At 42.0% G+C, this 17,888-nt stretch overlaps 1 protein-coding gene across 8 annotated transcripts in view; it reads left to right on the forward strand.

Annotated features, from left to right (window-relative positions):
• LOC311046157 (band 4.1-like protein 3) overlaps positions 1–17,888 on the forward strand; it is a 75,970-nt gene that overhangs the window by 9,984 nt on the left and 48,098 nt on the right. For 5 of the 8 annotated variants that reach the window (XM_084058321.1, XM_084058314.1, XM_084058320.1 and 2 more), the window contains exon 1: positions 4,428–4,554. The exons of 1 other annotated variant lie outside the window; for it this stretch is intronic. The gene's annotated coding sequence lies outside the window, so the exon portion shown is untranslated. Of the gene's footprint in view, positions 1–4,427; positions 4,555–4,599; positions 4,647–4,740; positions 4,759–17,888 lie in introns of those variants that run through there. 2 more of the 8 variants (XM_084058316.1, XM_084058317.1) reach the window with 2 other exon arrangements.

The following is a 17,888-nucleotide window of genomic DNA, read 5'->3' on the forward strand; positions in this document are numbered from 1 at the left end:
CAATGCTTGGCTAGACAGACCATGATGAGCAAATGTCTGAGACAAGACAATGGAATCCTGACAGCAACATGTTTCAATTGGAGCTAACTATTGTTTGGCTGTACAGAGCACAGAATAGTCATTAAAGTTGCTGCCTTTCTGACAGCCTTGACGTACAGAGTAGTCAAGGCTGTAGTCAAGAAGTACGTAAGTAAGTAGCCTTGGGAACCAGCAGTTCCCGAGGGATGTGACCAACAGGTCAGGAGCCTATCTCCTGTGTTCTTAGCGTGAGGCAGCTTGATGTACACGTACACTTCCTGGACATGACACTATACTGTATGTGACTTACCCCCAATCGAATCCTTGATGGCAAGTGCCAAGAAGTTGAGGCATTTGTTACCTTTTTTTTTTTTTTTACTTTGGTATGTCTCGGTCGTTCAGGGATTGAACCTATCTCAGGGCAGACAGTCTAACCCAGGGGTCTTCAACAGGGAGTCCGGGACCCCTAGGGGGTCCTCAAAGTTACTACAGGGGTCCGCCAAATCTTTGTGTGATATATTTTTTTTACCTTAACCACTTGAACCCTTGCATTTTTTCTGAGGATCTTTAGCCAAAAATAGCAGATCTACAAGCTCACAACGCTTCGCACTGCGAGGCGTTGTGAGCTTGTAGATCGGCTATTTTTGGCAAAGAGGTATATAGGTGTAGAGGGAAAAAAGGGCAGACCAAGTAAACAAAAAACGTTTAATCTAAAACACAATTTTATACAATATAGAGGGGGTCCCTGCTTCATCTCTCTCTCAGCTAGGGGGTCCTCGGCCTGAAAACGTTGAAGACCCCTGGTCTAACCACAAGGCCACTGAGTTGATGTATGGAATGGAACACGTCTATACATTTTCGCTGGGTACATGAAAGGATTCTTTGATATATGATATTTTGAATGTGTTGGTTATATGTCCACACTGGACACTTGACTGACACTTCTGTAAATTTAAGAAAAACACACGTCCTGCTTACTTTACTTACTTATGTCTATCACTCCTTTTCATGGAGCATAGGCCGTTGACCACCAGAGAGTCCTCTATCCTGGGCTTTCCTTTCCAGCTGTTTCCATGTCAGCCCACTCTGTTTGATGTCTGCCTTGAGGCCCCAGCACCAGCTGTTTTCAGGTCTACCTAATGTCCTTAAGGCTTCATAAAGTGGCTTGCTAGCAGCATTGACCGTAATTATTCAAATCAGGGTTCGATTTGTAAAAATAACAGGGAAGGTTGGGTGGGTGGGGCATTTTCTTAACCACTTAAGCCCTATATACTTTGTCAGACAACAAATAGTGAAAATACTAGCCCCCACTGGGAGGACGTAGTGCCTCCGTCCTACTCCCCCGTTCAGCACCCACCGCTGACAGGTGCTGCCCCAGGCTGAAGGACTACATGCAGTGACAAAGATCAATCTCCCCGCCCGGCTTCCCTCCCCTGAATACGGCCAATTGTGTTCATATAGACGATTGGCCAAACCGGATGCACCACGCTGGATTCGAACCTCTAGACTCTGTGGTGGTGGCAGGTACTTACCCCTGCACCACCCGAGCGCCCCATCTTTTAAATGTATTTTTTAATAAAAATTGTGGAACATTTAAAAAGAAATACCCAAATAGGGACATCAAGGTTAACGTGGTTAACATACATTAAACAAAGAATTGTTACATTCTGATATTATCAAACATAAATATCAAACATGTCAGGTCAGTCTACATCTCCCAAAAGGAAATGTAGACGTATAAATGCACGCATTTAATTCAGTCTGACCAGTATCAGGCACATAACACATAAGCAACCCGCCTTAAAAATGTATGACTATTGGGGGATATCAAAAGCAGAGGCATAGACCCCTGCCCCCTCCCCCCTCTGCAAATCGAAACCTGATTGAGAGACCAATAATGTTCAAATGGATTTAACATAAACTGACAAATGCTGATGATTAGAATTACGTAGAAATGTCTGGTGAAGACAATTAAATATTTTGTATTCAGTCGGGCCACTGCTTGTCACATTACTGTATGACTGATAGAAAAACATTAGTCTGCAACGTTTTGTTTATCTGTTCTGGCATGTGATGAGTGATGACACTGGTGTTGTTGATTGTTTAAAATGAGTGTGTCATCATGCAGTTAGCTTTTAATACGATGCCCTACAGCCAACTGGCTTTGGCTGCTGTTTCCCATCATGGTAATAATGCAGTAATAATGAAATGCACTACAGTAAAACTCACAGTACTGTACATGCACCCTCCAATGTCTCAGCAATGTGTGGGATTGCATGCATGCGTGAACACTACTATATCACTATAGGGAATTTATGTGAGAGTGTGCCAATGACGTGTGTTCTGTGTGCTCTTGCAGCGTTCATGTTTGTGTGCAATAGCAGAGGTGTGTGTGTGTGTGTGTGTGTGTGTGTGTGTGTGTGTGTGTGTGTGTGTGTGTGTGTGTGTGTGTGTGTGTGCGTGTGCGTGTGCGTGCGCGTGTGCGCACGCACATTCATGTTTGCGTGTATTTACTATTGAGGCTTTGTGAGTGCATGCGTGCATATGTATTTGCACATGTCGACATGATGTGAAATAGTGTATGAAATTAGAAGGAATAAAAGCCAAAAAGGTTGATGAATCTGTCCCAGAGAAGTAGGGTCACTCACTTCCCTCTGGGAGACATGAGGCAGATAGAGAGAGAGAGACCACAAATCCCAGAGGAAATCCCACCCCACCCCCCCACCCGTCACACTAATTAAAAACATGCTCGTATGTAGTGCTGTACTGTAGGTGTGTGTTTGAGCGTTTAGCTGCAGCATGTGTGTGGGCGGCTGATTCATAACATGTTAATTAAGTGCACGCCCCGGGGCTGTGTGCATGTGCAATGGTACAGAACACATACAACCAAGGATGTGTCCCTGTTCTGAGCTCTAGCAAAGTCCCGCTGGAAGAACAGTGAAAATTTAGTAAAATTAGATCTTACTACTTAGCTACTTAAGCACTTTTTTATACTTAGGCTATTTGAAAATAGCCGATTTACAAGCTTAAAGATCTGCTATTTTCAAACAATTTGGGAAAAACTTGATACATCTTTGAGGGGGGAAATGAAATTATTTGAATATTTTTCCGCCTATATTGCTCTGCCCAAAAACAGGAACATGGTTACTACTGAGGTTGATTGATTGAATGCTTTATTAACAGTTTGCAGATAGTACAGAGGTACGGTTTACAATGATTGTTAGAAGGATAACACAAAAAGCCCTAGGGCCTTGTTTCCATTGTGGCCCTGGGGATTGATTGATTGATTGATTGATTGAATACTTTATTAACAGTTTGTAACAAAAAAAAAAGCACAGAGGTACAGTTCCATGCAAAAGGATGCTAAAAGGATAAAGCCAAGAAAGCACGATGGCTTGTTTCCATTGGAGTCCTGTGTATTCAATTCATTAAGTGTCCCTTATGAATGAGATGTTTCTTTTCCAGAGCACAATAAACGTCATGTCATGCATTCATTGCACTGCTACTACTTGCTGCTGCTGTTGCTGCTTGCTGCAGGGAAGATTTGCTAAAATAATGTCCTGGCTGTCCTGTGCCACGCTGCTGCTATCCAGTGATGTTAAGTAGCTAAGTACATTTACTCAAGTACTGTACTTAAGTACAATTGTGAGGTATCCAATTTCCAATACATTTACTTCTACTCCGCTACATCTCAGATGCAAATATTATACTTTTACTTGTGTATATCTGTCTCTTATATGTCATCATGATTTGTGTGCGTGGGAACTCATTTTAAACAAGCTTAGTGCTTTATGAGTTATCCAGTTTAGTAGACCTTATAGTGAATTGTACTTCCATGTACTGCTTCTCATGTCTTACTAAATAAAGTACATCAATCAATCCAACTTCAGCCTATATACATTCCGGCCATTTGAGAATTGCCGATCTACGAGCTTGTCGATCTGCTATTTTCAAAAGATTTTTATACATTTGAAAAACTTGTGAAATGGGACATTCTGCATAATGAGTACTTTCTACTTTCGGTACTTAAAGTACATTTTGATGCCAAGACTTTTGTACCTTTACTCAAGTAAATGTTGAATTCCGGACTTGCTTGTAACAGAGTATTTCTACATTGCAGCATTGATAGTTTCACTTAAGTAAGACATGTGAATATGTTTTCCACCACTGAATGATACATATATATATAATCAATATATAGCTTTATTGAGGGTTACCCACCACTAGTTTGTTTATATGTACAGACTAGCCTACTTTTTTCCACCACTGCATTCATTGAACTGCTGCTGCTTGCTGCAGGGAAGATTTGCTTAAAATAATGTCCTGTCCTGTCCTGTGCCATGCTGCTGTCCTATCCCACCATTCTACTGGTAGAAACTGCATACATAGTGGGGTTTGATAGGCTGGCGGAGCAGAGGGGGAACTGCAGTCTGTCAGGAAACACAAGAAGAAACCAGACCACCACACACACTACACACTGACTACACGAATGCAACTCACATCATCATCACAGTGAAGGAGAGGACGTTTCAACCGGTAATAATAATAATCTAAAAACACACACGCGCGCACACACACACATCCAGGATTCTACACATTCTTTAACACGGGACGTTTGATCGAAAGAGGTGCGTGTGTGTAAAATGAATGATGATGGTCCACATTCTTTTCGTGTCAAAGAGTAAAAGACTGGGTCGTGACTGACGACTAATAGACCACATCAGCCTCGGGACAATATTGGTAGTTTAAATGACAATTTCTTGGTGGTGTTTATTAGTATTCGTTGGCTAAATGTGGTGTGACATGCTGTTGTTTGTTGGTCACAACCTTTATTTTTTCTCCTGCTGTGTTAAAGAAGCTTCGGTGCAGCAACTTGGCCACGACATTTTCTGCTCAGTGTCGTTGCCATGTCTGCTTATTATAAGCGACTTTGGGCTTGTTTTTCTGTACAGTTGCTTGTAAATATTGCTTGTTGATCGGCTATATTCAAATAGCCGATGCATATAGGTCTAAACTAAGTGCGCATGTGGCCGAAGTTGCTTCTTTTGGGCGTGTTTTCATAGACCTGGTTGCTTGTTTCTCTCGCAGAATCCGGCAACACTGGTCTCTGCTGCAGTCGGATTTCGGATTTTCAGGATTTCTTAGCCTTGCGGGGAAGGAAAAATATTCCCCCGATGGCTGAAAAATGCAAACCGTTGCATTGCCTAAAAAAAGGTGTATTGTTGTGATAAGATTGTACCGCTTCTATTGCAAAAGTACAGTAAAGATGATGTCCATCCCAACCGTTAAATGAGGGATTACTATAACGTAACGGCATCGAACACAGATGTTTGCGCACACGTTATAACATCTGTAGCCGATTCGATCACAATGACTCAGATCAAATGAAATTAAAACGTTTTTTTTTCCTCTTTTTTTTTAAGGTTCACATTTTTGATTTAGGTGATTTTTGATCTGCAGTGCGGTGGGCGTGGTTAGATACAGTAGAGAAGATGTCGTTTATTTTCCGCCGGTCATGGTTGCCATAGTTAGTATATCCTCTTTTTTACCATCATCCTCCTTTCATTGATTTATTGATTGAATACTTTATTAACAGTTTGCAACAACAAAAAAAGCACAGAAAGTACAGTTATAGAACAAGGTCTAAAAGGATTAAACCCAAGAAAGCACTATGGCTTCTTTCCATTGGGGTCCTCCTGCTGCATGTGTATTCAATTCATCCTGACCTCCTTTATAGCAACACTATGCTATGCATGGCTGACTTGACATTTTAAGTTAATCTACTTGTGTGTGCTGCTGGTTTGTAGGGTTGTGTAGCATGTGTGTGTGCCAGCAGCGGTGTGTGTGCAGTGCATAGCATGTATAGTATGTGCACCTTTTTGACGAGGTCACAGCTGTGAATCTCATTTCCGAGCTTTTACAGTTTTGTTTTTTTGCTTGCCTGTGGGCTACTGTCTGTAACAATGACCGGCCGTAAAAGTTGGGCCAAACCTTTTCTAAAAATCAGTGTGTGATCGTGTTGTGGAACATTGGCCCCTGGCCGTAAGAAAGAAGAAGAGAACCAAACCGAGAGTCTTATTTCATTGTTATTCACTAGAGGAGGAGTGCACCTTGGGCCAATAATGGATCTAGTTTCTGTGAGAGCTAAGAGTTATCAAATTAGAATGCTAGACTATAATAGGCTTCGCCACTGACGAGGTCATTCTAGTGCACAAAGTACGCCTTTCAACAGGAGACTGGTGAACTGGTTGTCCCACTGATGTGAACAAACCCTGAGCTTGAAGTGAGCAGGTTTTTTTATTATTTACTTGGAAGTGCATCTTGGGTCACACAATAAGAGGCCTCTCTTGCCAAGAAAGAGGCTGGCCTCTTCCGCAGGCTGTCCTGGTAAATACGAATTTGTTGTGACCTGCCTAGATAAATAAAGGTAAAAAGAAAAAGCTTGAAACCTTGGCGCTTCCAATATAAGTTAGAATCTGAGCTGTTCTTTTGTCTGCCCATATTGAGGTTTTGATATTGCATTTTACCAGTACACAGGCTTTGTCGTCTCATTATCTGACAGTTTATTGTCCTGCTAAAGTCGAAAATCTGTGCACTGGTTCTCAAAGTTGTGTCCGAGGAGGCGAGGACCCTCCAGGGATTCCCAGTAAAATGAGAACGGGTTTAAACACGATTCTTTTGGCTACTCGAAAATAGCCATTCTACAAGCTCACAATGTTGTGAGCTTGTAGAGCTGTAATTTTTTTTAAATGTTGACAAATCTTCTCTTATGGGGGTCCCTGGCACAACACCTTTTCAAATGGGGTCTGTGGCCAAATATTTCAATATGAGGGTCCTTGACATGAAAATGCTTGAGAACCACTGAACCAGTGGGTCAGGTCAAAGTAGTGGGTTGCATAATGTTATGACAGTTGTAGACACTAGACAGAGGCCAACTTTAATAGAGGAATATTATTGTATTGATACAATGGGTAATAAATACATTGTTCCTGATTTCATGGTCAAGAGAAGACAAACGTCCCAGTTGAAAACGAGTTGAAAAGTGCACCTAAGTGCACTAAGCACCTACGTGAACAAAACCTTGAGTTTGAAGTGCCATGTAATATCGTGCAGACCAGTAGACATTAGTGGGAATGGATTCACAGGCTGATTTACTGATTAGCTACAGCTAATCTCATAAGATGGTTTATCCCATCTGGACCTTATTAAACAGGCTTTGCAGCCTGCGCAGAAGCGGACATTAGCGCTTCATATCGCACCCGTGTTTTACAGCTAATCTTTTACACTAACCGTCTGTTTTCCCAATCTATTTCTGGACAGAATGTTTGTTAAATCGGATTTGAGCGGGTAACTCGATCAAGAGAAGATGAGTTTCCGGAACTCCTATCCTTTTCAACCACAGCACTGCTTTGTATGCCTGCCTTTTCAGTGAAACTAAGCCTTGCCCCCGGGGCGGCAATGCACAACAAAGCCCCAGTGGTCTAGTCACATAATAACGTGGGCAGTCAAGACAGTTCAGTTGAAATAACAACAAGTGAGATTGGCTGCATGAGCCCTGACATGGCTTTAGTGCCAATGACAGGCTAAGAATGTGGACCCCAGCAATCTGACCTGGAATATTGCTTCCCCCGCTAGAATTCTAACCCGTCCACCTTCTCTGCATTTCACTGGTTGTTAACTGTGGTATGAGGGCCTCACTACAGCACAAGGCTCAACACAACTGTAAAGCCCTGATTTATACTTCATTTACAACGATGGCGAAAACAACACAGGCTACAGGCTCACAACTTGTCGCAATACGACGCCTTGTGAGGCTATTTTTTGCCATTTCTGAAGAATTCTGACTATTTTTGACAATTTTCAACTATAATGATGTTATGTACCCAATATAGGGACGCCAGTTTGAAAGTAGTTGAGCGTAATGGGTGAATGTACAAAATGTACATAAGTCACAGGTGTTGAATTACTGACAACTTGCTGTATATAATAGGAATGTTAGATTTTAAGTACACACATTCAATGCAAAGGGAAGTCAAAGACACATTGTTGGGCAGTAGTTTATACACATGTACTGAGTCTGCATTTGAACAATGTATTTTCAGTTCATTTTTGGGAGTTGAAGGTCTTCATAGATACAGTAAATACAGCATTGAGCAACTCTCTTCCTCTTTGTGATCCAGAGCAGCTGAAGACACTTCAGGGCTAAAGGTCCATGTCTCTCTTTAGCAGAGGTGTCTTCTCAGAGTGGCCGGTCCAGCCACACAGTGTCCCCTTACAGTGGCTGTGTGTGACAGCTGTCAGCCCTGCAGCAGTGTGTGTGTGTGTGTGTGTGTGTGTGTGTGTGTGTGTGTGTGTGTGTGTGTGTGTGTGTGTGTGTGTGTGTGTGTGTGTGTGTGTGTGTGTGTGTGTGTGTGTGTGTGTGTGTGTGTGTGTGTGTGTGTGTGTGTGTGTGTGTGTGTGAGAGAGAGAGAAAGAGGGGGCTGCGGTGGGATGGGGAGTGGGGGGGGGGGGGCAGTTGGGGTTCGAATACAGTAAGCCAGATTGAGATGGGCCTGGGGTGTGTCTAAACATTGTAGTGGTCACCTCCATACAACCCCTAGACAGTGTGTGTGTGTGTGTATGTGAGTGTGTGTGTGTGCGTGTGTTTGCGCGTGCGGTGGGGGTGTATGGAGATGGTCCCAGCTGTGCCTTATTTCAGCTAATGGCACTCAGCACAGATGGCAGCTTCTCATCCTCTGTGAGAGTGTGTGTGTGTGTGCGCGCGCATGTCCAACAGTGTGCTTTACCATCACAAATGGGCCTTGAAATGGAGGTCACTGGCTGCACCAAAGCATTTAGTGCTTGGCCGTCAATTATGTAATCTCACTACACACTGATGTAGCCTCAGCGGAGTGTTTCTATCACCGTTATGAATGTCTGCAATGCTGCGTTGTCATCGCAAAATCTCTAAGCGTTATTACACTCATGCTTTAATTTAGCCGTCGGGCCTGGCGTGTTTCCTCCAATACAGGTTGTGCTGGATTTCGAATGGTCCCACTGCATCCATGGGAAGGAAATACGGGAGCTTAGCGCTACGGGATAATTGAGTTTTAAATTAGAGGTTGTGTTCATTGTAGGATGGGTGCAGATTGTTTTGTCTCCGCCTGTGGGTAAAGGTCACTGCATTCAAATTATTCACTCGTCTGAATAGAATACAACAACTGCTCTTCCCCCGCTGTCAATCGAGTTAAAAGCCATTTCAGTAGTTTGTAGTAGTTTGACTTTCTCTTGTTTATATATTGTGGTCCTGCTCTGAATACGCTGTTGAGTCAACTGGAGTCGAGGCTTAATATGATTACGTCTGATTTACAACTGGTTGCGCATTGTGTCGTGCACAGAAAGCGTGGCACGTTGTGAGCTTGTAGATCGAGTCTCGACTATTTCCCGCTGCGCAATCAAGCATAAATCAGAATTTAATCTATGTCGGAGCAGGACATCAACTCAGCTGTGCCTGTGTTGTACGCAGTTAACTACCAGTGTTTTGAATACAGCATTCTGCAATCTGCATGCATAATGTATGTGCCTGTCTCTCAGCCATGGTGTTGGTGGTACACAGGGCTACTGTGTTGGCCGTTGTGTGGCCGCGTGAAGAAGAGTGCCTGTCACCAGTGAGTGAGCGTATTCTTCCTCCGTTTCTATGGTGCAAAGATGTTCCTGTATACTCTCCCCCTCTCTCCCTCCCATCCCAATATAGTTCCTGGTTCATAGTCAAGTGAAGAAAAGCAAAGGTTAGCTGTGCTGCCCTCCTCTGTCAAGCCATTACTTTGCCAGTCGTCAGCCCTGGCATGCACCCAAATGACATTATAAATACTGTACGTTTAATGCTATAGAATAACATGCTTTTAGTTTCTAGTACAATTAATAATGAGAGAAGATGGACAATGGCTTTCAATTACAAAGAAAATTATAGTAACAAGTTACAACAACAACAATATAAAATGTGTGCAGTGATATCATTTACTGGAACTAGATTCCACAAATGAAAAGTGAGTCTATTATTTTAGATATGAGCAGCCCTAAGATAATAGTGAGATGAACATTGGATTGTGGTTGAATTCACTTGTACACTACTGATCTCATGGATTTGTCCTATATGCTTATCTCCGCGTGATAAAAAGAAAAAGGAAAATGTCCTTTTAAGAAGCCACGGCTGGAATTTGGAACTTGGCGACGTCATAACCCCCATTGACATTTGTGCCGACTGCCACCTCAAGCCTTTAATCTAAGAGTTTGTAATCTATACAGCCTTTTTATAGTGCCCCAAGATATAGCGCTTTTGACATCTGAGGGGATTTTGATCAGCATGTTGTGTTCAGTGACCCCACCCACGCCCAGCTCCAAAACCAGGCTCTCAACCGCCGACCAAAGCCCTGAATGAGAGCCGTTTATAGCCCCACCAAGTTGGGTTATTTAATGTCCAAGTATGTATGTCTGTCTGCCTGTATTTTCATTCAACGTGATCGTATTAACATCCGGCTATGTTTTAGAAAGGAACCTGCTATAACTATACTCTGAAGAGGTTAGTCAGCCAAGGGAAGCTGTAAATGAAAGAAGCGACTCACTGTGCCATTATATTACAATCAATACCAGACGAGACTGAATAAATTATGCTCTCTGTTTTGTTAATATATTACTTCTAAATACAATTACAATCGGTAATAGAGGTTAGCTCAAGCATCACTGTTACAGTAAAGATTGTGTCATTAATAATGAGACCTACTGTAATTCAATACAAAAAGCGACTCCTTCTTCCCTTAAGAAGAGGTTACATCATTATCAAGTACCACTGTTCCTGCAGTTTGTAATAGGAACATCAGTACACACACACACACACACACACACACACACACACACACACACACACACACACACACACACACACACACACACACACACACACACACACACACACACACACACACACACACACACACACACACACACACACACACAGTGGAGTGGCATGGAATCCAGCTATTAATATTCCTGCTGTGTTCCCTATAGTGCAGCCTGCAGCAGGGTCACACAGTAGTGGATCCCATGGGACAAATTTGGCCCGTCACTGAATTCCTGCTCGCACCCAATGTTTTCCTGATACAGAGGTTCGTCTCGCTTCTATCTCAGGCCATGTCATTATATCGGTTTTGATTATTTGCTTATTACAAGGCTACAAGGCCTAAGAAAATAAAGCCTGTTTGTCACCTTGAACATTAAGGTCATAGTGTTTTGGTCCTTGTAGCCCTCTGTTTATTTCAGTTTGAGGCACTGTGGTCTGACTCTTATATTTCTTATTAGTTGCTGGTTGTTGTGGATCTAGAAGTCAAAGCTTTGTCTGTTGCCACACCTGTCGTAAGTCACTCTGCATGTGGCTGCATATCAAATGAATGCCTACGACGTAAAATACATTTAAAAGAATAATTGCCCACATCCCCATCCTGTCACTGCATGTGTGCCTAAAATTGTGATGTCATTGTTTCGATTACGCCCCCCCCCCCTGCCTCTCCCCCACACTCTCTCTCTCTCTCCACTGTTTAACCACTTTCAACCTGGTGTCCCTATTATGGTGCATGTCATTATTGGCGAAATGGTTGGAAATCTAAATGAACAAATAGCAGATCTGCTAGCTCACAACGCGTCACATCAAGCTTGTACATCGGCTATATTCGCTATTCGTCATACAGCGAAGCACATAGGGATTAAGTGCTTAAAGCACAAATGCCTAAAATGTAAAGCACGGTGACATTTGGCCACCAAACGTCCCAAAGCGTTGGCCACCTCTGCTTGGCCTCCAGTAGTCCTTGTGATGAATCCAGAGGCTGCTCTGCTGCCCCCCCCCCCCCAGGCCAGCCATGATGACTGGTGGTTGGTTACAGATCCCTCCCTGCCCCCCCTCAGAGTAAACACTGCCCTATAAATAGAGCTGCAGGCATAAGAGAGGCCCGGCCCGTACTCGCGGCAGAATGACAAGCATCCATACTACAAAACCCCAGACTCCACAGAGAGGAGGACTGCTGGCCCACTCACACACACCCACACACACACCCACACACACACACACACACACCTCCCCAAACCACACATCCCAAAAGCCCAGAGTCTCTTTGACTACGGTCATGGAGGTCCCACAGAGTTTAGTTGTCCTATCTGTCATCTTTCTTTGGCAAAACAGGGAATTAGCTGTTTCCTCTCATTATCCCCAGCTTTGGCCATTGGGGAGCTTGTGTGTCGCTGGTATGTTGCTATGTGCCAAGGGAGAGAGGGGTCAGGTTATGGGGAGATGTGTGCAGCCGTGGTTGAGATGTTTTGGATTGCTGTGTAAATATTTTGTGCGCTGCAGTGCAGACGGTACCTCACACGGATGAAGAATCAGTTATATCCCCTCACTTTTGTGTTTATTTGTTTAAAAAAAAACTTTCATACTGTACATAACTGTGGCTAAAACAATACTGTAGAAATCGATTAAAAAGTTGGGGATGTGAGTAGCTGTGTTGAAGGTATTAATTGTGTGTTTGGCCATTGAACATTGGAACATATGAAGCCTTTTAGGCTTCGTAATAAAAAAATGCACAGGGCAGATTTGACAAATAACTGAAATATACAAAGAAATTATTGACATATTTGATCATTTTTATACATGTAAAAAAAGCAGAAATAGCAGATCTACAAGCTTTCAACGCGTCACTTTGTGACGCGTTGAAAGCTTGTAGATCTGCTATTTCTGCTTTTTTGGAATATTTGAAAATGTGTGAAAATCTTTCAACATGGATACGATTATGACGATTATGCAAAAATGAACTTATGATTATCTCAAATAATTGCGATTAGACGATTATGTAATAATTGTGACAGGCCTAGTTGTAGGTTTACAGCTGTGTTACAGAGTGCAGTTTCACCGCTTCTGCTAATAAGACTGATAGTGTAAGTTTAGTGCACTTGAGCTGCCATTACTACTACAGTACTTCTGATGCAACCACTCATAATGACGTTTGTAGCGTTTAAAGATTACATCGGATCTTGTGTATGGAGCCACCTGGAACCCGGGCTTCCCCATGGCTCTTACCTAGGGCTATTTCTAACAGACTTTTAAATGGGCTGGGGTTATTTTCTTTTATGTGCTTTTAAAGTCTGTCTTTTAAGTATTCAAAGCTGCGTTTAGGTACAAGAAGTAGTCCATGAAAAACTACCACTTGTATTTTACAACAGTATTAGCGTCATTAGGCCGGGTGTTGATTTATTGTTAACCACCTAAATTCTATATACTTTGTTGTACGTCAAATTGTGAAAATAGCCAATTGTTCGCATATTATGACAGTGCTAAGAATAGGGAGGGATGCTAGGATTCATGTGGTTAATATATATGGCATATTCATTATTATTTTTTCATAAGGTTTGAGGTATGCTATGAATATATTTATATAAATGATGGCATAGGCAAGTTCAGAAATATGGACCACACGCATTGTAGTAGTTGCGCTTCCAAAAGGAAAGCTAAAAAGAAAACGGCAAAGGAGGCAATTTAGCTTCAAAGTGTTCCACTCATTGCCAACTTCTTTAAAAAAAAAAACATCTAATAGTAATAATGATGACAGTGACAACATTCCTCGCATTCCCCCATATCCATCCTTTTGAGGGATGGAGCATGAAGGGTGAAGCTAATGAACCATAATTTCCACCTCAGGAGGAGCAGTTGAGTAGTTCACAAAAATCAAATCAGCAACCAAGCCATTCCTGGAGGTCAGTGACCCTGCATTATGGCAAAGTGAAATTGTGAAGTCAGTACTTGTTAGAGCAGGAGCAACATTCCAAAACCGCAGGGGAAATAAAATACCCAGCTTCAGTCCGAGTCAGAGCACTTGGGGTTGTCACGATTATGACATTTTACATGACTATTAATTGTCGCACTAATTATTCGATTAACGATTTGATTTGTTTTTTTGTCATTGAACACTTGAAAATATGAATACAATTTCTTTTTGGCTTTTAGGCTTCGAAGTTGTACAGGGTAGAAATGACAAATAACCTAAATATACAAAGAAATTATTGACATATTTGATAACTTTATACTTAAAAAAACATTAATAGTGGAATTTTATCGCCGATCTCACAATGTGTCGCGTTAAAAATGTTTGAAAATATATGAACATTTCTCTGCATGGAAACGATTATGACGATTACGCAAAATAATAGTGATTATGTCAAATAATTGAGATTAGGCGATTATGTAATAATTGTGACAGGCCTAATGGAATGACTTGAAGTTTCAACAATGGGCTTCTGAACTGTGTACTGGGCAGATCGTTTTCAGACAGCGGCTACTACTCTACTCACCCTTAGCAGGATGTGTTACTGTTTTGCATACTGACTGTTACGAAGCTCGTGGCTTTAGACAGGGGATTAGTGGTTGTAAGTGTAAGCAGCACTACTGAAAGAATAAGGGAACATGATGCTTGCCTCCAGCAGACAAACAGCAGTGCTATAGATCAAGGGTTTCCAAACCTTTCAGGCCGTGACCCTCCCAAAATACTCATATTTCAATTCCTCTGTCTGCCGGTCATCAAATTATTGGCTCAGGAATGCGACGAAAACAAACAAAATCTCCATGAATTCAAGGCTTCATGGGTAATAGATATAAAATAAGTCATTTGTTTGGGTGAACTACTCCTTTAAATTGGCACTTTAGAAATCTGCAGATACCCTGTATACACTTATACTGTATGTTGGTTTGTTTGCTGTTCCAGGGTTATTTACTGTGATGAAACAATGTTGCACTTTAAGCTAATCATCTGGGGACCCCCAAAATCAGACCCTGGTGGTCTCATGCAGCAAAACTTGATGGGGAATGTAAATACTGGAGGGACATTTTGAAAAGAGTTGCAGCAGTGATCAAGTTCTTGGTTGAAAGAGAACATGATGAACTGTTTGGGTCAGACCACAGCAGTGATCAAGTTTTTGTTTGAAAGAGGACTTACATTTATGGGGGATGATGAACGGTTTGGGTCAAATGGTAATTTCCTTGGCATCCTAGAATTTAAGGCTGGGGGGGGGGTCAGTTCACGTAGGAATTGCTATTCTTATCTTCTACGATTCTGAAATGATTCACATACATGCTTTGTAGTTTACATTTTCTCCTCAGCTGCATATCAATTTTATTTGTTTAGCTTTTTTTTATTAGATATAAATGTTATCCTCAGATGCCTCACTTTTTTTTATGTTCAGTATTCTTTATTTATTTATTATTACTGAAAGTTGTTATCCTCTCAGTCACTGAGAAATGAGCAATGCTAAAATGATTTTATTAAGTTTGTGTTAGTTTCGCCTTTATGCTGCTTTCATGCCATCATTTGCTACATTGCCTTACTTATCGCACAGCAGGCTGGAATAGATCCTGAAATCCCCTTAATGTACCGGTACTGAATCAAGTACTGAATCGATTTTGAAACGTGACCCCCAAGAATCTAAATTGAATCATGATGAGATAACGAAAAATTCACAGTTCACACACCCTTACTAGAATTGCTATCACAATTGACCCATTCTTAGCTGAACATATAAAAAGGTTGGGCAGAAAAGGAAGAGGCACAGTGTCCTATTTGCCATCGACAACATACAGTATGTGAAGAAGAACTCATTGAGCTATCGGGTCAGAAAACTCGCCACACTATAGCGGGTGAGGCTGGGGATGTATTTTGTTCAGTATTTTGTTCACTCCACCCCAGACCTGTCAAACGTGGGCCAATTGACGTTCATATTCTGGTTTGTTAACAGCAGTGGGAATGTGGTGGAGCGATTCCTGGGCTTTGAGCCAACTGAGAGCCACACTAGTAAAAGTTTAGCAGACTGTGTGGCTTTGACGGTGGAGAGCCTTGGGTTGGACCTCTCAAAGTGTAGAGGTCAGGCATATCGTGTGACAATCCAAGCAGCATGTCAGGGAAATACAATGGTGTACAGGCCCATCTGAAACGACAGAAAACTGATAGATGTCTGTGCCTTGTGCACATGTGCCTTAGTTGGAGTTAATTCTTTAGACATCAGTGGCCCAGAGGCAGACACATGTTGCAGTCACTGTACACATTTAGTTCTTCATCCACACACAGATGTGGGAAGTCTTTCTGAAGACAGATTTCAGACTGATGTTAAAAATGGCTGTTCAATACTCTGTGAAGTGCTCAGGCAGAGTCAACCAAGGGAGAGAAATTACACCCACATTAGAGAGGCCCATGTGCAGTGATGATGATAATGAGAAAAGGCATACTCAAATTGAGGGTGTTGGGCTATGTGCTAAATTGGACACCTTTAGAAATTGTGTTCATGGCACATTTTTGGGACATCATACTTGATCGGTTGCACGCTGCCGTGCATACACAAACAGAAAAGTGACATTGACATCCCTGTAGCCGCCCGGCTTTTATCTTCGTTGAGGGATCTTGCGGCGGGACAGCGAGACCAGTTTGACGCTATTGAAAGGGCAAGACCCAAAACAGGAGAGTTTTTTGTCGCATTCCTAAGACAATATTTTGATGACCGGGTCATCGGTCAATAAGAGAACTACTGGAGAATCTGCCTGTCATCAAATTATTGGCTCAGGAATGCGACAAAAACAAAAAAATCTCCACGAATTCAAGCCGTCATGTTGTGTGTAATTGATAGAAAATAAGTAATGTTTTACTCCTTTAAATGTGACAGGTGTCTCTCAGTCACATAGTCATGTCATAGTCACATATAGGGGAAACGCAATACATTTGCAGATGAGAGCTCAGAGCCAGGTGTGAAACTTGAGGGGAGGGAGAAGCTGAAAAATAGAAACATAAGCTAGTGGCATGCCTTGAACATCGCCTGGATTCTTACAAGTTCTGTTTATTTCAGATCAGGTGGTGTCTAGCAGTGATGTCATAGTGGAAAGGGTAAAGGGTAAAAAAACAAAACAATTACATAAGTAAAAGTATCAATACTGCAATGTAGAAATACTCTGTTACAAGTAGTCCAGGTTACAAAAAATACTTGAGTAAAAGTACAAAAGTATTGGCGTCAAGTAGAAAGTACTCATTATGCAGACTGTCCCGTTTAACACGTTTTTAAATGTACAAAATGTATACAAATCTTTTGAAAGAATCTACTGCGACGCATTGTGAGCTTGTAGATCGGCTATTTTCAAAAGTAAAAACACCTCAAAATTGTAATTAAGTACAGTACTTGAGTAAATGTACTTCTTCTTGTGAACTTTTCCAAGGAACACAATCCAATTCAAGTCTTTCATGTTTGACTCTCAGGGTGAGAAGTGCCCAAATAAATTGCTTGGGACATTTCAGGCAGATTTGCAGTCAGAGTTCCCCAATGTTTTTTGTGGCACTTTAGATTTTTCTAAACTCGCCTGTAACAAACAGTCAGGCTGAGCGGAGACTTTCCATTTTAGGCAGAATAAAAATAAGCTGCGGAGTAACTTGTGCCAAACACATCTCAGCTCATTGTCACTTTCAATAGAGTCAGAACTTGTCAGACAGCTAGATGTTGACGATCTAGCAAAACCATCTAGTGCAGGGGCCTTCAATGTTTTTCAGGTCAAGGACCCCTTAGCTGAGAGAGCGATGAAGCAGCCCCCCCCCACTACATTCTGATTCATAGATTTCATGGATAGCTTCATTGACTATCAGTGTTATGGTTTTTGTAATGTTTTTTGTTTATTTCAGACATACACCCTCAATACTTGACATTTGGCTCTGTACTTGGTTTGCTCATTCTTCCCCCCTACGCCAAACCACTTTGCCCAAAATAGCCGATCTACAAGCTCACAATGCCTTGCGCTGCGAGGTGTTGTGTGCTTGTAGATCTGCTAA

Source organism: Gymnoscopelus microlampas, assembly GCF_963454915.1.
Source record: "Gymnoscopelus microlampas genome assembly, chromosome: 5".
NCBI lineage: Eukaryota > Metazoa > Chordata > Actinopteri > Myctophiformes > Myctophidae > Gymnoscopelus > Gymnoscopelus microlampas.